Source organism: Elephas maximus, chromosome 4, assembly GCF_024166365.1.
Source record: "Elephas maximus indicus isolate mEleMax1 chromosome 4, mEleMax1 primary haplotype, whole genome shotgun sequence".
Taxonomy (NCBI): domain Eukaryota; kingdom Metazoa; phylum Chordata; class Mammalia; order Proboscidea; family Elephantidae; genus Elephas; species Elephas maximus.
The window spans coordinates 127,193,993-127,215,730 of record NC_064822.1 but is presented as its reverse complement, the minus strand read 5'-3'; the positions used below and the strand labels follow the sequence as shown (position 1 = coordinate 127,215,730).

Here is a 21,738-nt window from a genome sequence, read left to right as displayed (position 1 = left end):
TCACCAGAACATGTGAACCGGCTACGTCTAAGAGCCTGTCCCATCAACCAGAAAGACCAAGTATGTTTTCAGCAAAGGGCATGTATTTAGTGAGATCAGGAACTTCATCTCCTTCCTAGTTTTGCACTCTATTGAAGTTGCAAGAGGGTAACCTATTTCATGGGAAAAAAATATGTAAATATGTGTACTTTGATTTCCTCATCTGTTGAATAGGGATGATAATAAGAGCGTAATTCGTAAGATTTTATAAGGATTAGGTGAATCAGTTCATGTAGAGCACTTAGAACAGTGCCTGAACATAGGAAACACTAGATATTAGCTGCTATTATTGTGATATTTTACAGACTACTTAAGCTGCCCTTCTTCTAGGTAGGGAAACAACAATGGCTGTGCAAACCAGGCAAGAGATGGAGAGCTTTGCTTATGTTCAAGTTGAAGTTCTTTGTCCCTGGTTACCCTTTATTCCAACAGGGAAGAATATAAAACAAAGAAAAAGAAAACACAGATCTGTTCTCTACCCCTCATTATTTCAAATAACTGAATGTTAATAAGTTTTGATAAATATAAAACCTTCTAGAATTTTTATCTATGACTGAAAATCATAGGTGGGATTTCAGTAAGTGTAGCCCATTCATTTGCTCTCAATTGTAGGTGAACTTTTTTTTTTTTTTTTTAATAATTTTCATTGTGCTTTAAGTGAAAGTTTACAAATCAGGTCAGTCTCTCACATAAAAACTTACATACACCTGGCTACATATTCCCAATTACTATCCCCCCCATGAGACAGCCCGCTCCCTCCTTCCACTTTCTCTTTTCGTGACCATTTTGCCAGCTTCTAAGCCCCTCTACCCTCGCATCTCCCCTCCAGGCAGGAGATGCCAACGTAGTCTCAAGTGTTCACCTGAACCAAGTAGCTCACGCCTCAGTAGGTGAACTTCTTATTATGAAATATAGCACATCCCTGGAGGGTTGAGCTTCAGTTAAATTTTGGTCGAGGATCTTAGTATAAACAAAGTAACAACTACGTTGACTATATTTTCCTAAGGCATGCTTGAGGTGGCAGTAAGCTCATAGCAGTATGTTGGTGCTGTAGCCTTTTGACTGAAACTTAGAGCCAAGATGAAGGAATTCTAGCTTCTCCCATCTTTAATGTTCATGTTAGATTTTACACTCCTTACATTAGTCAGCTATCAGCCTCTGATTCTTTCCCATTTATTTTCATTCTCTGCCAATTTTTTTTCTGTGGCCAGAAACACAAATGGAACCTATTTTCCAAATGATTATGTCCAATTTTGATTTGGACAGCCAAATGGCCTCTCTGCATGGTCTAGATTACACTTGGCTTTCTTCTTCCCAGCTGCACAGTCCTCTTGGCACAACAAATGGTATGGGGAGGCATGATGTCCCATTGCTGTTCATGGCAGGTTGCATTTGCCTTGTTAGGCAATGTAAGTGCTTGCTGCTCCACTTTGTAATTTGTGTCGCTTGAATAGAAGTGGGAAGACTTTTAGAGAATTTCCAGAGAAAAATATAAAACAAACTCTTTGAAAATGTGAGAACATAATACATGCTTAGCAGATGGCATTGTCATTGGTGATTTGTGGATAATTATTGTTCAGTTTTAGGTAGTACTTAAGTCCTTTGTCCACAATGAGAAGATTCATTTGTATACATCATCATTATCCCTCCTGACATGTGCTTTGGTGACATTAATCTGTGTTTTATTTCCTGCAGCAGTAATGATGGGGTTGTCTTCCGTGGCTTTATTATGTTGTCATGTTTTTGCACTGATCGTCCTCACAGTACAAAAGAAATATCTCATGTGGGGATAAACTCCAAAATAGCTGACATTTAGCAGTCAGGCTGGCAAGCATCTAGTTTTGTTCCACTTCTTTTTCTTTGTCAAGCTGAGTCCTGGGGAATTATCATTGATTTTGGCCGAACTGGTAGTTGTTTGTCATTTTATGGCATCAAACATTGCTGAGGTGAGCTCGTTTGCTAAAGACCGTATAGCTTGCACAAGAGTAAATGGAACACGAATTCAAACCTCTGTATGACTAGCTGATTTGAGAGAAGGTTGGGAAAAAGAAGGGATCGCCAGGGTTGCTGGTGAAACCACCAGTATCGGAGATATTGAGCTGCAGCTGTAGTCACTGGCCTTTGCAGTTCAGGGGGTCAGCTTCTAAATCCAATGGTGGAAGCACAAAGGGAAACAGATGTACCAGGGCCTGCTTTGAGGGCAGCAGGGATTAGCTTAACAGTAAACATCTAAAGATCCAATTTTAAAGCTCCGATTCTTTAAAAAAAAAAAAAAAAAAGTCTTATCACCTTTATTTGTAGATTTGCATTAATAGAACAAATGAGAGCATGGCTCATATAAATAGAATATTCAAGAATGTGATGATCAGTGACTATTCTCTGTACTTTAGTTCAACAGCCCCTGATAACAGCTTCACACACAAAGCGCATTAAACACAGGGAATGATGAAATGAAATCATTCGATATTGTTTATTAATTTGTTAGATGTTTTAATAAACCTGATCCCCAGGGCAGAACCAATCTGTGTTACCATATAGCGCATTGTATATACTACTACTAAGGCATTTAACTTATTACCTTGCAGTTGTTTGTTTTCATATCTGTCTCCTTCAAATAAATGTGAGCTCCTGGAGGGCAGGAACTTGCCGTGTTTGTCTTTGATTCCCTGGGATAAGCACAGTGCCTAGCACAGAATGGTGCTAGTGGTGTTTGCGGAGTTGAAATGAACCAGATATTTCACCTGTTCTCTGAAGGATTTAAGCAGATATTGAGCTACAGGTTTTAAGTGATACAGCAGGCATTGTGAAATTACAAATAAGTGGGGAAATAGGAAGGGAAATAGAAGACTGGGAAAGGAAAACTGCAGACATACTTCAGGCATCGAGCCCCTCAGTTGTCACTGTCAACATCTCTGACCCAGGAGGTGGGCTTCTGCCCTTACAGTCTCCTCTGACCAGGGGAAAATGAAACTCTTGACATAGTTGTGTAGCAGGAAGCTTCTTCCAGGCTAGGCAAATTGCCCGCAGTCTAGAATCTCCTTGTTGACAATTATACCTTGACACTTAATGTTAAATAAACCTCATACTAAGCAAGTATAAATCACCAGAAAGTTTCTACAGATTTCACCAAGCCATTAATAAAGGTGAGCCTCATGGAAAAAGCAGAAACATGAAGACCCAGTTTTAATATTATTTTAATCAATTTATTAAGCACTGAGTATATGTCATGCATATAAAAATATTACCTCATCTCTTTTTCTTAACTCCATAGAGTAGGCAATATAATTATCCTCTTTTTACAGGTGAGGAAACTGGGGCATAGAGAAATAAAGCAAGTTGCCCGAGGTCACATAGCCAGTGTTCTACAGAGCTGGGGTTCATCCCAGGCAGTCTGGTTGTAGAATCCAGGGGTTTCCCCACTACCCTACGTTGCTTCTCTCATTCAGTTGTTTGATGAAACACAGACACTTGAAGAAGCTTCTAGCTCTAGGATTTTTTCAAAACTCAGAGTTCTTGAAATTACCGTCTTTAAGCTTCTATTTCTGTTAAAAATATATTGAATGGGCCCTGCTGTGTGCTAGACTCCAAAGGAAAGTCAAAAATAATTATGACAGTTCCTGTCCTCAAGAAGCTTTTGACTGAGTAGGGGAGATAATACGTGGCAGGGTTAATTGGGTGTCATAGGAGAGGCCCAGTCTGAGTGTGGTAGGATCAGGAAAAGGCTCACATTTAGTTGAGGGGGGGAGATAAGGTTTTGTGGGACACTGGAGAAGGGTACTGAAGGATTAGCAAGACTTGGAGGTGAGGCAGTGGGAGTTTAATTTTAGGTACAAAAAAGAAACAGATGCCGAAACAGGATGGAGCAGAAGGCTTAGTGGAAGAACATCCATCTAGCACTGGCTGGAGAAGAGGCAGGTGTGGGCTTTGGATGACAGACAAAGATGCGTGTCCTTAATTTGGAAGATAGAAGGGAGAGCCCATGGACGTTTTTGAGTAGGGAAATAATTTTGCTTAAGAAAGATTTATCTATGGTGATGCTTAGGATGGGGGAGAGACAGGAGGTGAGTAAGGATGTGTCACAGTGGTGCCAAGCAAGAAGGGATGAGGTAGATGTCTTAGTTATCTAGTGCTGCTATAACAGAAACACCACAAGTGGATGGCTTTAACAAAGTGAAATTTATTCTCTCACAATCTAAGAGGCTAAAAGTCCAAACTCAGGGTGCCAGCTCCAGGAGAGGGCTTTCTCACTGTATCGGCTCTGGTGGAAGGTCCTTGTCATCGTTCTTCCACGGGTCTGGGAGCTTCTCAGGTGCAGGGACCTTGGGTCCAAAGGATGTGCCCTGCTTCTGGCACTGCTTTCTTGGTGGTACGAAGTCTTCTCTGCTCCATTCTCTCTTTTATATCTCAAAAGAGATTGGTTTAAAACACAGCCTAATCTTGTAGATTGAGTTCTGCCTCATTAATATAACTGCCACTAATCCCATCTCATTAACATCATAGAGAGAGGATTTACAACACATAGGAAAATCACAAAATGGTAGATAATCACACAATATTGGGAATCATGGCCTAGCCAAATTGATACACATATTTTTGGGGGATACAATTCAATCCATAACAGTAAGATAACAGGAAAGGAAAGGGATGAAAGTAAAAGACTGGTTGCATTTATGAATTACAAAGGCAAAAAAAGCATGGATTATCTTGCCAAATTGGGTGAGGGGTATGGACTAATAAATCTGAAGGATTAGAAATCATATACCATGCCATCTTATACTGAGTAGTAGTTTTTGGATTCTGTAGCGCTCAGAGGTTCACTGAGTTTTACTAGCTATTTGGCTTCCTGGTCAGAGTCAGTGGTGGCAGAAAATGGTGCCTCAGACTATTTGTGAGGACTGTCAAACAGAATGTAGTGCTAACGTGGAAACGAATTCCAGATCAAATCGAAGATCTCAAGACCATTGAGAGTGTGTAATCTTCATCGCGTATATATTTTTATCTCAAATTAATTCTAAAATACTCCTATTTTTAGAACTATTTCTTTTTAGGTTTCCAAACTAACTATATCCTGGAGGTATATATTTTTGCAAATCTCATAAACTGTCTGTTCTTTTTCTAGTAATATGATATATGGGAAGGTTTTATTTTCCTCCTTGATTTGTGCGAGGAAAAATAATAGGATTTTTTATTCATCAGTGGGGCTTTTTTTTTTTTTTCCTTTCATAGACTCATTTTTGGTATTTAACTCCCTCCCCAACCCCCCCAAAAAAGGTGCATGTGAAGTAATTGGCAAAGTTCCTGGCACATAGAAGGACTCAGATTTGTTTGATATTTTAGAGAGAGGCGGTGTCTATCATACACGTGGTTAAGGGGCAAGCTCTGAGGACAGAAAAGCTTAGATTCAAATCCTATTTCTGTCAGTTGTTGGCTCTGCGGCCTCAGACAAATTATTAGTTTACCTTGATAGCCTCAGTTCTACGTTTGCCACGTGGTGCTGATAAGACAACTCAAGGTAGAAAGCATTAAATGAGATGATACGTAGTACTTTCTCAGAGAGCTCAATAAAAGTTAACTTTTTCCACTACTGGAGTCTCTGGGTGGTGCAGGCAGTTAACATGCTCAGCTGCTAACCTAAAGGTTGGCATTTAAAGTCCACCCACAGGCAACTCAGAAGAAAGGTCTGGCATTCTACATCCACAAAAACCAGCCTTTGAAACCCTGGGGAGCACAGACTCAGTGGTGACTGGAAAAGTTTCTACAACCACCACACTGCTGCCGCTGCCATCACTACTGCCCTTACTGCCACCATTGCCACCGTTATTGAGGCTCTTATTGCTGGTTTAATTTCAACAAAAAAAAATTTTATTAGATAAGTATCATGCACTTAAGCATAAAAGTGTAGTTATGAAATGAAACATTGTTCTGTGATGCAAGTTTCTAGACAAGTCCTAATACCCAAGTCAGGAATCTGTTTTCATAGGACAGGTTTGCTGCTCAAATGAGTTAATCCTCAGTTATGCATCTAGCCAGGATTTTCTAGAGACTCAACCTGAGGCAAGGATTGAGGAGTTAATACTTTGAGATCTACAAATCCAGGTCAGCGAGGTGATGAAAATGGAAGGGCGGCAGGAGAGGAGGTGAAGCACTGTGAAGCAATGAGATTCAGTGCTGGTTACTACTGCACAAAACTGAGAAGAGACACGGCTGGTGGTTCGGCAGCTGCATCCACTTGGCATGTGGCACTTTTTTTGGACAGGGTGGAAGGAAGAGCCATGTCTCAGAGCAGTGTGTGGGAGGGAGGGGAGGGAATTTATCTGCCCAGCTCTCTTCCATCTCAGGGCCAGGATCTGCCCTCAGGGAGTTAACTCCCCTGCACCACCAGGTTGCGTTGGGTCACTTCAGCTGTCACCTCCCACATCTGTAAGTAGTGGGAGAACCCAGAAACTCCAGGTGTGTGACTGATAGGCCCAGCTGCCCAGGGAAAAGTTAACAAGGTAACTTTTAACAGAGCAAGTAACCCTGGTGATGGAAACTTAGCTGCCCAGGAGGGAGGCCGCATGCTCAGGGAAACCTGAGGATGAGCGTAAGACTTGTGTTTGATACGCACTGCTAGCCCTTTTTGTGCTAATGAAATAATTGCTATTATACTCTACTTTTTCTTTCTTTTTTTATTTTTTTAAACAACATAAGTGCATTGCTCTTAGTGTGCTTCATATTAGAAACCACTGGTTAAATGCTTGGTTGTTAACCAAAAGGTTGTCAGTTCGAATGCACCAGCTGCTCCTTGGAAATCCTACAAGGCAGTTCTACTCTGTTCTGTAGGGTCGCTTTGAGTTGGAATTGACTTGACGGCAGTTTATTTGCTTTGGTTTTTAATATCATTGTTAGTTGGCTGGATGCTGCAAAGCATGATTTTAAGATTGTTCCCCGCATTCTTTGCCCTCTTTGCCTTTGGAAATGTATTTATCACATAATGCAATGAGAGATAGCAATTTGTTCTAAAAAATATTAAAGACTCGATTTTGTCACGGCCCTTCGAATGTTCTAAATGTTAACAAGTATCACTGTAGCAACGTGTTCTCGGTTCCTACCCTGAGCTTTTTTAATAGGAAAATTTCCTGATGATGATCCCAGGTTTCCTTCTGTTTTCTTTTGGAGCACTTTTGTTTTACTAAAATATGTGAGGATGACACAGAACCAGGCAGTGTTTCATTCTATTGTACGTAGTGTCACTATGAGTTGGAACCAACTCGACAGCACCTAACAACAAGAACATGTTTGGGACTGGTGCCCTGGTGGCACTGTGGTTAAAATGCTTGGCTGCTAACTGAAAGTTTGGTGGTTTGAACCCAGCAGCCACTCCACAGGAAGCAGATATGACAGTCTGGTTCTGTAAAGATTACAGCCTTGGAGACACTATGAGGTAACTCTGTTCTGTCCTATACGGTTGCCATGAGTTGGGATCGACTCTACGGCAAAGGGTTTTTGTTTTGTTTTTTAAGTCTATGTTTGGGAAGCCAGATCAGTCAGTGTTTCCTGGAGGAAAAAAAATGAAATGTAGTGGCATTTTAGAGAATGTAAAAGCATTTCCCATTCAGAAAACGGGAGAATTATGCTTGTTTGCCTCTTGATAAATGGTCGCATAGTTTTGTGTATAGGGAAATGAATTTTGATCATAGCCCTCGGATCAAACTCATATGACAGCTGACTAGATCAAATGGTGTCAGAATAAAGCAAGCAAACCCAAGGAAATGGGCTTCCCAAAATGCTGGAATGCAAAGATGTTTTTAAGGGCACCTGGGCCTTCTACCTTCCACTGTTTTCTCTCCTCTACTTGCCTCTTCTCCTGTGGGAGGATGGGACATTCTGGGTGCTTAATTTGGTTAAAGAATAAAGAGAACTCAATGTTAGTCTGAGTTTTTCTGGCATGATGATATAAGCCCTGAGTATTAAAGGACAGTGGTTTCAAAAGAACCATGCTTCTCAGATCCTGTGAGACCTTACCTTGAATGGACAGTGTACTGACATCTGTCTGCCCTTGCTAGGAGTCCTGAGACCAGTAGCAGCTGCATCGAGACATATTGTCTCTTTCTTTAATTAAACCAGGAACTTAATCCAGTAGTATTCTTTGTGTGTTCCTGTGAGTGAGTGCGTGTTTGGTCATTGCACGCCCATTTGTGACCCTCAAGAAACCCTGCAGTATGGTGATGCAGCTCGGGAAGGGAGGGGGCACACAATACTCATAAATTCCTCAGAAATACATGGGTCTAGTTTTTGATATTATGGACTAAAAAGAATCTTTGTATATTTTCTGCTTTTCATTAACACTTGTTTTAAAGACCCTTTTCAATTCTTTGCAGCTAGATTATTTTTGAGTAATGCCGGAGGTATCCACCATCGGTCTTTTCTTTATTTGTCAAAAAGAAAAATAAACCCCTTCCGAAATATCACAACAGATCATATTTATTTACCAGCAAGTTATCACTTAAACCCTAAAGGGCTATTAAGAGAGTAAGAGCAGATGCATTTGTGGTGGTTGTGTTTGATGATTCTCATTGTTAAGCATCATAAAGGGAATGAAAAAATGTACCATGTTTATCCAAGGGAATGGTACAGTTTAAAAATGGCATTCAAGTGTAAGTCGAATATATTGCTGAATCCAACAATAGTATTTTCTTACCAACCATAAAAAAGTATTTTTTCTTGTATTCTAAATCAAATTCATATATAAGCTTGCTACTAAATTAATATAGCATTCTCAAATGCCATCACTCACTCAGCAACTCTCAATAAACATTTATTGAGCATCTACTATGGGTTACTCTGTCCTATAGGGTTGCTATAAGTCAGATTTGACCCGATAGCAATGGGTTTTTATGGGTTAGGATTCACAGATGACTAAAACAGAGCATCTACCCTCAGAGAACTCACAAGCTAGCGTATGATTCAGATAGCAATGAATAATGAGTATAACATAATAAAGGCTCTGAGAACACAATGAAGAGCGTGATTAATTCTGCCTGTGGGGGTGGAAAAGACTGCAGAGGAGGAAACTTTGATTTATGATTAAAAGATAAGTAGGTGTAGTAGTTAAGGTAAATAATGCTAGCTACTATAACAGATAAAGTCCTATAAGAAAGCAAGGTCACTAACCCATGGTACTGTATCTAAATAACTCAGGAGTTCATACTGACCAGCAACAAAGGGACATACGTATTGGATGATCAAATCAAATATGTTAATTGCTTTGAGCCGGACATAATAGTGAAGACAAATCCTTGTTCTCTAGGTGTTTAAGATCTCAAATAAATACATGACTGTCATTGGAAAATTGTTATATTTTATATTCAATCTTAGAATGTTTGGTTTAATTTACTATAAAACTCAATGTTATTTTCCATTTCAAACTAGAAAACATTTTAAGTATACATGTGAATTTAGTCCCCCCTGAAAAGGGTAGATTAATGGAACTCTCAGATAGAGGACTACGCAGGTGTTTGATAAAAAACACTCCAACCAGTTCATTATGTTCATTCCATGCCATAGTCATTATTACCGTGGTCTTGGTTGTCTGTTAAATGGAAGCTTATAATCATTATAAATTGTTACGCTGGACTTGGTTATGTTTACAATGTGGATAAATACTTCCTCTATGCAAGAAGCATTGTCATTAGCCATTTGCTCAAAAATTGAGGGCCCGCCAGTAAGAAAGATGACTTCGTATTCTCTTCCCATGCCTAGCCGGTTGGTCTCTTGCATTTGTGACATGCTTACCTTATTGACAGTTATTCATTATGGTTTCGTGCTTTGCTTTTATTTGGAATTGTAGCAGGGTTATTAAAGTCATTTAGATTTCACTTTCTACCATTTGTTCACCATGTAGACATTAAACAGGTGACACATGCTGTCAGCACTTTCAGATTATATGTGAAACTTAAAAGCGACTTTGCCAAGTTTGTAAGTGAGGTAGATTTGGCGCAAGATCTACATCTAAACAAACCATGAAATGTTCCTCATTGAGGTTAATGAAAGCACCACATTCTTATTTAATTCAGCACTTGTTCATGGAGCATCTGCCTAAGGGCCAGTCTGTGGGAGGGTGTCATCAATGCCAAAGAGAGAAGGACCTAACTCTCACCCTTGAGGTGTTCACACAGTGGGGAGAGAAGACATCGTGAAGGGTGTGAGCCAGATTAGAACTAACATACACTAAACTAAGCACTCAGTAATTGTTCTACACAGTTCACTCTGTCCCTGTGGAAGACCCAATCCTGAATATTCTCTTACCTTCTATTTATGAAGTGGGTGGACTAGGTTGGGGATGGAGGTGGTTAGAGAATGAGAATGTAGGAAGCTTAAATGGCTTCCCAGCTATGTTGGTTACTTCTCTTCTTCCCCTACTTTTGAACATCCATAAACAGTAATAACTCTCGTTAACTTCCCTACTTACCTCTCCATTCTGTGTGCCTTAGTTTTCCTAATGTTTTATCCTTTTGTTCTCCACTTCCTGTACATTAAATCTAGAGGTGATAAAGAGAAAATTGATATAAACAAAAAGACAAACAAAAACCCACGTTGATGTCGAGTCAATTCCAACTCATAGAGACCCTATAGGGTAGAGTAGAACTATTCTACAGGGTTTCCAACCCTGGTGGTGTAGTGGTTAAATGCTACCACTGCTAACCAAAGGGTCGGCAGTTAGAATCTGTCAGGGCTCCTTGGAAACTCTATGGGGCAGTTCTATTCTGGCCTGTAGGGTCACTTTGAGTCAGAAATGACAGCAGTGGGTTTGGTTTTGGTTTTAATCCTTACAGAAGCAGGCTTTCTGTAAAGGCCTACACATCTTTCTCCCATGGAGCAGCTTTTGGGTTTGGAGCACTGACCTTTTGGTTAGCAGCCAAGCGCTTAACCACTGTGCCACCAGGGCTCCTTAGTCATATGACCAAAAAAAAAAAAAAAACCAAACCCAGTGCCATCAAGTCGATTCCGACTCATAGCAACCCTATAGGACAGAGTAGAACTGCCCCGTAGAGTTTCCAAGGAGCACCTGGCAAATTTGAACTGCCAACCCTTTGGTTAGCAGCCGTAGCACTTAACCACTACACCACCAGTGTTTCCAATAATGTGGTAGCAATACCAAAATACCTTAAATGGATATGATGGAGTGCATAGTACTGTTGGGGACAACCAGTCCAGTGTCCCTACCTTAAGGTCTGATAATAACTCTGGAGGGTTCCACATGGTACATTTATATTTTTTTCTCAATTTCTCGCTTCAACTGTATTTTTATTTTAACTTACGACCTTTTTAAAATCAATGTTATCCCACCAAAAGCAGACTACTATATTAAATATTTGAAGATGAAAGAGAATAAAGTTACAGCAGCCTTCTAATGTTTCAGCCTTTATTGGTTTAAATCAGTCTTCCTGTTACTTTAGGAATGAATAAGAGTTCATTGCCTATGCTGTTTTAATGATCACGTGTGAAGACTTTATTTTAAATTCTGTGTGATATTTGTAGTTTGATGACTTAACCCCTATTTCACTAGTCTTTGCTTATTCTGTGAAACTCTGTTGCTGTTAGTATGTATCATTTAAGACTGGTTTTAGGAATGTGTTCCCTTTGCTATCTATAGGTATTTTGACATTCTGATCTAAGAGGCTTATTTAACATTGTTATTCAAAAGCAGGTACATGCCTTTAGAATTGTACAGAAGTGTCTGACAATGACCCTGGGAGCTTACCCTGGGTTGCCTGGACAACAAGCCACCAGGGACAAAGTAGAGGAGGAGGGGCTGTCTCCTTCTCCCGGTGTGCACAGCTATACAAAGCTCAGCTTCCTACAGGACCAGTGGCTTCCTCCTCTTGATGGGTGAACTGCAACATCCGGGTGCTTGGGTTACTCAGCCAGTTCATATAAAAAGCTGGTGCCCCTCACTGAGACTGCTGTGGACAAGGAGGTGGGGAGGAGGGTACAAATTTAGAGATTGCCCCTGTGCACTCGTTACCCTTGCTGTGCTTCTGTGGCAACCATATTGTGTCAGGTTTTTAAGGCTGCAACCTTTCAGAAGCAGATTGCCAGGCCTTTCTTTTGAGGCGCCTCTGGGTGAGTTCAAACCACCAACCTTTCGCTTAGTAGTCGAGCATTTAACCATTTGTACCACCCATTGGCTCTGTTTGCACTATTGTTGGTTGTCATTGAGTTGATTCCGACTCATGGTGACCCCGTGTGTGCAGAGTAGAACTGCTCCATGGGGTTTTCAAAAAGGAGATCGCCAAGCCTGTCTTCTGAGGTGTCTCTGGGTGGGTTTGAACCTACAACCTTTCAGCTAGTAGTCCAGTATTTAACAATTGGTACTACCCGGGGACTCCCATTTACACTATAGACATATACAAATTGGAATGCATTGTCTCCAGTTTGTTGGAGCTGGCTTTGTAGAGATGGTAGATCAGTATCGGATACCACTATTAGAGCTTGACTATCAGCCTGAGAAATGGGAGTAGTATAAAAGGCTAACCTGATGAAACGTTCTGCTTTCCTAGTAGTTACAAGATTAACTAAGGTATAAATTTACCTCTCTTGTACCTGTCTGGAGATAAGCAGTCTACAGGGACAGGGACCCAGGCTCCTTCTATCCTGTTGCTTTGCCACCCCAGAGCACTATCTTTATCCAAGATGCCTCACCACAACCATATCTGTATTTTAGACAACAGTAGGGGTAAGAGGGAAACCCTCGTGGTGTTGTGGGTAAGAGTTCGGCTGTTAACCAAAAGGTCAACTGTTCAAATCTACCAGGCACTCCTTGGAAACCCAATGAGAACAGTTCTAGTCTGCCCTATAGGGTCACTATGAATCAGAATTGCCTTGATGGCAGGGGGGTTGGTGGTTTTTTGGTTTAGGGGTGAGAGACGAAAGGAAAGACATCCAGAAGATGCTGAAGGGGAGACTGGGAAATGAAGTCATGCCCACCAAATCCCAGGTGACAAAACTGCCAAATTATCTTGACCGGAGGTCTGATTATACCAGTTGCCATCAAGTGGCGTTTGATGCATGGAGACCCCATGTGTGTCAGACAATATCTGAGCTCCATAGGGTTTTTAGTAGCTGAATTTTTGAAGTAGGCCACCAGGCCTTTCTTCCAAGGCACCTCTGGGTAAACTCGAGTCAACAACCTTTCAGTTAGCAGCCAAGCATTTAACTGTTTTTACTATCTAGGGACTCCTGACTACTATATCCTAGTCAGTCAAAAAGACTGCAGTTTTACAGAACCAACATTTAGGAAGAGTCAGTAAAACCCAAGAGAAAATATAAAAATGACTTACAGAAAACGCATTTAGAGAACAGGAATTAGCCTCATCAGTTTACCCATAGATGAGCCATTGTCTAAAATATGGCTGAGAAAAGGCAAAATTGTCTAGGGTGAATGATAAGCTGAGGGCAGTTGAGAATTGAGTTGGTTCTTTCATAAACTATACTGAATAAACAGTATGGAAAAACAGATGAATCAGTAAATGGGGTCATTCATTCAATATTTATGCCTGGTAGGCGCCAGATATTGTGTTAGGAATTATGAAAAATGAGACTAAATGAGACATAGTTTTTCTTCCTGAATAGCTCACGTTTTAATGAAGGAGACAAACATGTAATTAGAAGATTATAGTGAATAGTACCAGAAAAAATAAAGCTTTCAGTAAAAGAAAGGAAGAACGGATACTGGTGGGCAACTAGCAATCTCTGACCCAGTTTGTATATTAATTAATTTTCTTGACAAACGTTTACTAAGTCTCCCCTAGGTGCTAGCCATGCCCTAGGTGTTGGTGTTACAGCAGTGAGCAACATACAGTGATATATGTATAGTGAAGAGTTGGGTTTATACATGCAAAGTCTACAAGAGCAGTAACCTCTGAGGGTGGATACTCTTCTGAACAGTATAACTGTTTTATAGAAGGCATGTCTTTTTAAAACGGGGACCGTGACCATTGCCGTCATGTCGATTCTGACTCACAGCTACCCGATAGGACAGAGTAGAACTGCTCCATAGGGTTTCCAAGGAGTGGCTGATGGATTCATACTGCCCACCTTTTGGATACCAGCTGAGCTTTTAACTACTGCGTCACCGGTGCTTCTTTAAAATGGTAGTAACAATCAAATAGGAACGTGGAGTGTCAAAATACTCAGGAGCATCTGAAAAGAGCAAAATCACATGGCAAATGAACACAGCCAGAAGACAGCAGACCATTTGTGAACTCAGAGTTGCTCATGGATCATTGTATAAAGGAAAGAAGATTTAATTTTCTGCACAGCAAAGATAGACCAAGACCTGAAATCTTAACCTTGGACCATATCCTAAGGCCGTTCTGTAACACAGTGTTCTCAGTACGAGTTGTGATTAGTTACTGATGGGTACACACCGTAAACACTGGGAGTGAAGGAATGAGTTGCTGCCAGGTAAGTGTAAGAGTTAAAAGGGGATCAGGCAAAAGCAAATACTATGGGCAATGTGTGGAATACAGGAATTGCCATTATCCTTATTTTACATGTGAGGAAGCTGAGCCACAAACAGTTAAATACGTCTTCTAAGATTGTACAAATATATGATGCTGGGATTTGTACTCAGGCAATCTGTCTCTAGAGTCTTCATACAAGTAATTGATACTGATGGTTTAAAACTGTGGAGAAGTGGTAGAATAAGAATGCAGAATACACAAATTTAATTAGTTTAATTTGCATCATAGGTGCATAGTATTAGCGAAGGAAATCATTCTAGAAAATCGAAGAAGTCTTTATAATTTATTAATTCCTTCTTAACTTTGCTTTTTTGAATGCATATTTTTGAATATATTACATTTCCTCAAAACAAAGCTCACTCATGTTCTTTATGTCAATTGTAGTACACCAGGGTTCTTCATACATGGCAAAGCCTTGTAGTAAATCTTATGTAAAAAGAATAATATGACACAGTTTCACTGACTCAAGGCCTGTGGAATAGTTGACAAGGGCAAAGTCAATTGAGCTGAAGATAATTATGAATATTTTTTAACATGTAAATATTTTGCTGGCAATATTCCTGGAATAGTTCAGCTGATCTGTTCACATGTATGTGTAAGAGACAGCAGGTGGCGCATACAGTGCTAACCATAAGGATGTGTTATGTTTATTTTATTTTTTTTATTTTTTAGATGGAAGTTACAACTTAATTTCGCATTGAAAAATTTATACAGGTATTGTTTGCGACATTAGTTGCAATCCCCACAATGTGATATAGCACACTCCGCCAAATTATCTATCCAGCCAAGAAACATGTATGTGTATGTCTATATAAAACCAAAAACCAAACCAAACCCATTGCCATCGAGTTGATTCTGACTCATAGTGACCCTATAGGACAGAGTAGGACTGCCCCCTAGGGTTTCCAAGGAGTGCCTGGTGGATTTGAACTGCTGACCTATTGGTCAGCAGCCGTAGCTCTTAACCACTACGCCACCAGGGTTTCAGTATGTATATATATAGAGAGAGAAAATATATAGATAGATATATAACTTTTATATATAATTTATATATAATTTTTCACTCTTATAATTTTGAACTTTTATTGAATGCAAATTGTAGTTATTATAGTCAAAGTAATATTTTAACCCATGTTTTATTTTCTTGGGAGTTCAAGAAGAGATTAAGCACTTACAGAGTTATGGAGCCAGACCCTCTACATTTTACACTGGGTCCTTTAAACACAAGTAGGTATTGTTAAACCCGTTTTGCAGATTAAGAGACCAAGGCTCAGAAAGGTTAAATAACTTGGTCAAGGTGTCACGTTCAGACCTGTGGTTCTCCTTGCCTCTTTCTATAAGTCTCTGTTCAAATCTGAATGAACACGTATACATGTATAGACTTTCTTATTTGGTTGCTATCCCATCTAATTTCCTATTCTCTATTGTTCTGAAATTAAAGTCCCTTTTAATCTATTTTATTTTTCTCTTGAAAAATTTGTGTAGTCACTCAATGAGAAAGCATTAAAAAAATGCTTCTTCTCATGTTTATCAGTGATAATTTAAATTTTGGGCCCTTGTCAAGAACATGTAGATTGCTTGATTTTAGAAGCTTCTTCTGAAAGATATTTTTTCATGTACATAGTTGCCTCTTGGACCGTGTGGGCAGTAATGCTATATAGTTATTTTTCAAGCCAGTCACCAATTTTAAGTAGTATGTTCAGCCAAACAATTTAGGTGTAATTTTTATTTACTCACCTGGTCTGTCCCTTGTATTCTTTCTGGAGATATCTTAAGGTTTATTTTTTTTTTTTTTAGTAGAGTATATAATTTGTTCATTTCCCTCTCAGTTCACTTCTTTCCAACATCCAACTAAATAAGCTTTATCGGTTTTGCCAGTCCCAAATCCAATTTTCTGTTCTATCTAGTCATGCTCTCTTTTACTTACCATCATATATAATTTAATCTTAGCTAGTCTGGTTAGACTGTCATCACCATCATTTCCATAACTCGGATGAATGTGGCTTAATGTATTATAACACTATTTGGCCCGTAAGTGGATTCTAGTAATTTATTGTTCTGCTAGCAGTGGCCCACAGTAGGTAGGGACAATAGATAACTGCGAGCCTTCCCAGCTCAAAAATAACTCTTTCCCGTAGACCACCAGTTAGAAATCCATTTGGATTAACAAATTCCCTTAAAATGTCAATGCTTGCTGGGGAGTTAATCCGATCAGCCTTTCACACCTTCCTTAGTGCATGAGATATTACTTTAATAAGATAATCATATCCTTTTCCTCTGAGTACCTAATGAAGCTCAGTCACAATGATGTAAGTATTCAGGTAGTAGATGTAAAGTAATGCCTTCGCAGCAGCTTCCGTGCCCTCTTTGTAGCATGGCCAAAAGACCCCTTCTAAGTTTCCCTAGTGTATAAACAGCACTTCCCAAATGTGCGTGAGATTCACATGGAGAGCTTAATGAACTGCAGACTGATTCAGCAGGTATTGGGTGCAGCCCAAGATTCTGCATTTCTGACAAGCTCCCAGGTGATGCCGATGTTGCTGGTCCTGGGACCACATTTGAGTAGCACAGCCATAAAACACCCAACGTGTCCGTGAAGTTATGGAGATAAGTGGCTTTTTTGGATATTCTTCCATTTCTAAATTTTCTTTTAGTTTCTCTTAGAAAAATTTATTTCCCTTCTAAATAAATTTACTCTCTCAGCAAGTTCAACAGCTTTTTTGTTTTCACTTTATTGTTACAGATATATACATAACACACCAATTCAGCATTTTTAAATGTACAATTCAGTGGTACCTGTTACATCAGTCATGTTGTACAACCATTCAAGCAATGAGATTTCTGATCTGTTTCCTTTCCAGTTCTCTTTCTTTTATTCAATAGATATGACTGCCAGGCAGATCCTGCCAGTGCAAAATTTGTCTTTTCTGGTGGCTGGACTGGTCCTTCATATGATGTTTTCTTTGAGAAATGTTCAAAGCTCATACTTTTGAGAACTAACTTCAAGTGGCTAAACTTGCCCTTTTTAAATCTGAAATTTTCAGTATACTCAGCAGCAGCCAGAGTGCCTCATCTCTCTGATCTGGTGTTATTGGGCGATAGAGCGTTGCCTCTCACTGGCCCAGCTCTGCCGTTTCTGACCCTGCTCACCACGGCTCTTGTGGCTTCTAGGATCCTCTGTGTCCTGTTCCTCCTGCTGCTTTCTGACTAGTCCTTTGCAGTACACTTTCTTAACTTTGCCTCCTTCCTTTGGTGTTGCCGACTTCTTACACTTTGAAATGTTGTCCCAGTCTTTGCATGTCATTGTATTCCTTTTTAAGATATTGCTCACACGTTGGTCACATTACCCTGCTCTGTAAAGTGGTTTGCATAATTCTCCTTTAGCACTTACCATCTATTACAATCTTTTATTTACGTGTTGCCTTAGCACTGGGATGGGAGCTACTCAAGAACAAAAACATTATCTTGTTCATCTTTATTTTTGGAACTCCTAGTATGATATCTGGGACCTATTGGACACAGAATAAATGTTGAATAAGTGACTATATTTGTTGATGAGCTTGTTTTTCCATATTATTTACTCTGTATGATTTATGTTTTTAAAAAAAACTTCATTTTGAATTGCTCCTAATTTATCATTTTCCCCACATAACGTGTCTTTCCTCAGCTTTGTTTCATCTACAATCATGGCCAAACCAATGAGGTCTTTCTGTTCTCTACATGAATTAGCTAAAATCGTCTGTATATTTTTTTTACTAGGTTTCACTGACTGTTCCTCAATGCAGATTCTGTAAAACTGTGACCCTTTTTACTGACTAGTTTATATATGCTGTAGTCAGACTTCCTGTAGAGGTAATTTAGCAGTTTTGCCACCTGAGAGCAATAGACACTCTTGATGTTACTCGCTATCTATGGCCTCGTGTGATGAAGCGCTCCTTTCAGTTACAGCTGTCAGGTGATACATGGAATGTTTTGTCCCTGACATTCAAATGGCCCCTGCAATGTGTCCCACCTTTTACAGGATCAGAATGACTTTCTTAAAACCGGAAGCCCAATTCATTAATTTCCTGCTGGTGATATATAACATAGCCTTACAGTATTATGCATTCAGTAAACGTCAGCAGTACTAACAGGACTGTTTGTAGTATAAGTGGGTAAGATCCCTGTGTATGAAACTAAACTGTGATGAATGAGTTGCTCGATAGATGAGGGAAAATAACCTTTAGGTAGTATCAGAGACCGGGTGGTTCTGGATTGTATATGCAGAAGGAGGTGCTGAGACTGAAACACTAATAGGTGGGCTGACATGCTAAGACAGGTGATATATAGGGTGGGGGCCAGGTCTCAAGAGGGACCTGGGAATGAAGGGTTAGCATGAAACTCAAGGTCTGCAATAAGGTTAACAGTCTAGAGCTGACTGCCTCGTAATTAGGCATTGTCGTTCAGACACATCTTGGAGGTCAGAACTCACTTAAGACCCAAACCGAGCAAGACAGACCAGGCAGCAAAAGCCCAGCTGAGGAGTTCAGGAACAAGAGGAACCAGAAACTCAGCAAAATTACCTGTGTAGGAGAGATGGGTCACCGTGGTTTTTATCTGTCAGGATAAGCATCGATAAAACAACAAGAAAATCAAACCCACTGCCATTGAGTCGATTCTGACTCATAGTGAACCCTTAGGGTTTCCAAGGCTGTAAATCGCTCCGGAAGCGGATAGCCACATTGACGTGTTCTCCTGGAGAGTCAATGGTGGTTTCAAACCATTGACCTTTCGCTTCACAGTTGAGTGCTTTAACCACTGTGCCACCAGGAATCCTTTTCCACTCCCCAGAAAGGGTAGGCTAAGGAGTGCCAACAGAATTAAATGACTAGAGAAAGAGTAAAGGGGAAGGGAAGGGCTATTCTTTTTTTTAAAATAATTTTTATTGTGCTTTAAGTGAAAGTTTACAAATCAAGTCAGTCTGTCACATTTAAGCTTATATACACCTTACCACACACTCCCATTCACTCTCCCCCTAATGAGTCAGCCTGCTTCCTTCCTCCAGTCTCTCCTTTCGTGACCGTTTTGTCAGTTTCTAACCCTCTCTACCCTCCCATCTCCCCTCCAGACAGGAGATGCCAATACAGTCTCAAGTGTCTGCGTGATACGGGTAGCTCACTCTTCATCAGCATCTCTCTCCAGCCCATTGTCCAGTCAGAAGGGCTATTCTTAATAAAAATCGACCTTTCCCCCCCACCAGGAATTCAGAACCATCTTAATAAATGTATTGGTGAGGAATGAAAGGAAAGGGGGGCATAAAATGAGATTGTTGTTTTTGTTAGTTGCCATTGAGTCAGTTCCAACTCATGGTGACCCCATCTGTGTCAGAGTAGAACTGCTCCATAGGGTTTTCAAAGCTGTGACCTTTAGGAAACAGATCACCAGGCCTGTCTTCTGAGGCACCTTTGGGAGGATTCAAATCTTTCGGCTAGTAACTGAGCACTTAACCATTTACACTGCCCGGGGACTCCTATATAGCTATAGGGTGTGTATTTTTGACTGGATGGTAGAGCTACTGGTGATGAGAATTCTCCTTCTTCCCCTAAAACATGTAATGGAGGAAAAGTCCTCTGCAAAGGGTTCAGTCTTTTCATAGCTGTGCTACTTGTGGTAATCCACTGGGAAAGGGTGACTATGAATAGAAGATTGATTAGTGTATTGGCATTCTAATCTTAATCATCATTAACTCTGGTTTTATTACATGTTAATAAATCTTACAACTTCTCTTTCCCTCTTGCACAACTTTCTAGAAACTCCTGGACAGGATCCCATTAAGTCTTGGTAAAGGCCAAGTGCCAGTCCTCAAAAAAGAAAAAAAAATGCATAACATTTTTTTTTTTTTTTTTTAAAGGCCAAGTGCCAGTCCTCAAAAAAGAAAAAAAAATGCATAAGATAGTTTATGAAGAAAATGTTCTACATTCTACTTTGGTGAGTAGTGTCTGGGTCTTAAAAGCCTATGAGCAGCCATCTAAAGATATTACACTGGTCTCACCCCTTTGGAAGCAAGGAGAATGAAGAAAACTAAAGATACAAGAGAAAGATTAGTCCAAAGGACTAAGGGACTACATGTACTACGGCCTCCACCAGGCTGAGTCCAGTACAACTAGATGGTGCCCAACTACCACCACCGACTGCTCTGACAGGGATCACAACAGAGTACCCTGGACAGAGCTGGAGAAAAATGTAGAACAAAATTTTAACTCACAAAAAAAGACCAGACATGCTGGCCTGATAGAGACTGGAGAAAGCCAGAGAGTATGGCCCCTGGACATGCTTTTAGCTCAGTAATGAAGTCACTCCTGAGGTTTACCCTTCATCCAAAACTGAGACCAGCCAATAAAACAAAACAAGACTAAAGGGGCATACCAGCCCAGGAGCAAGGACTAGAGGGCAGGAGGGGACAGGAAAGCTGGTAATAGGGAACCAAAGATCGAGAAGAGAGAGCGTTGACATGTCCTGGGGTTGTTAACCAATGTTGCAAAACAATATGTGTACTAACTGTTTAATGAGAAGCTAGTTTGTTCTGTAAACCTTCATCTAAAGTACAAGAACAACAACAACAACAAAAAAGCTTATATACCTATGGACATCATTTGCTCAACTTGCCCCATGGAGATCGTGATCTCTGTTTCATACTGATTTCTATACTGACTTCTTCCCAGCCCCTGGCTCCTGATCCATGGATCTAGCTAGGTCAGGCGGACTTTGGCTTCAGATAGGGTTCCTCCTCATGACGCCACCTCTGTTTTGGGGATTTATAATAAAGCTTCCTTGGTCACCCCACCAGTTCAGATAATAGCAGGACTCCTGTTGCCGCCCAGACTTGACCTTTCCGCTTTTGAGGAATTCACCACTGGCCCTGTGGTTCTCAACGTTTTTTCTACCCCAGGATTTTTTGGGATAGGAATATGCCTAGTAATAACCTGCAGCTATATCCATTGCTTAAAAATACCTTCAGCGAATATTTCATGAGTACCTGCTATATGCCGTGTAAGATGCTAGGCTTTGGGGTGGATATGAGGTGAATAAAATGCAGCCCTTATACCCTAGCTTCCGACCGGATCTGATAGTAATTTCTCCTTTTCATCTCTGTCATCATTATAACAGTGGGCTTTTGAGACTTACTAGTTTGCTTTGAGGCATAAACCAATTG

The 21,738-nt window shown here is 40.2% G+C and overlaps 1 protein-coding gene across 10 annotated transcripts in view; it reads left to right on the top strand.

Annotated features, from left to right (window-relative positions):
* The window catches only part of GRIP1 (glutamate receptor interacting protein 1), a 791,276-nt gene that overhangs the window by 345,653 nt on the left and 423,885 nt on the right, over window positions 1–21,738 (top strand). The gene's annotated exons all lie outside the window — the stretch shown is intronic.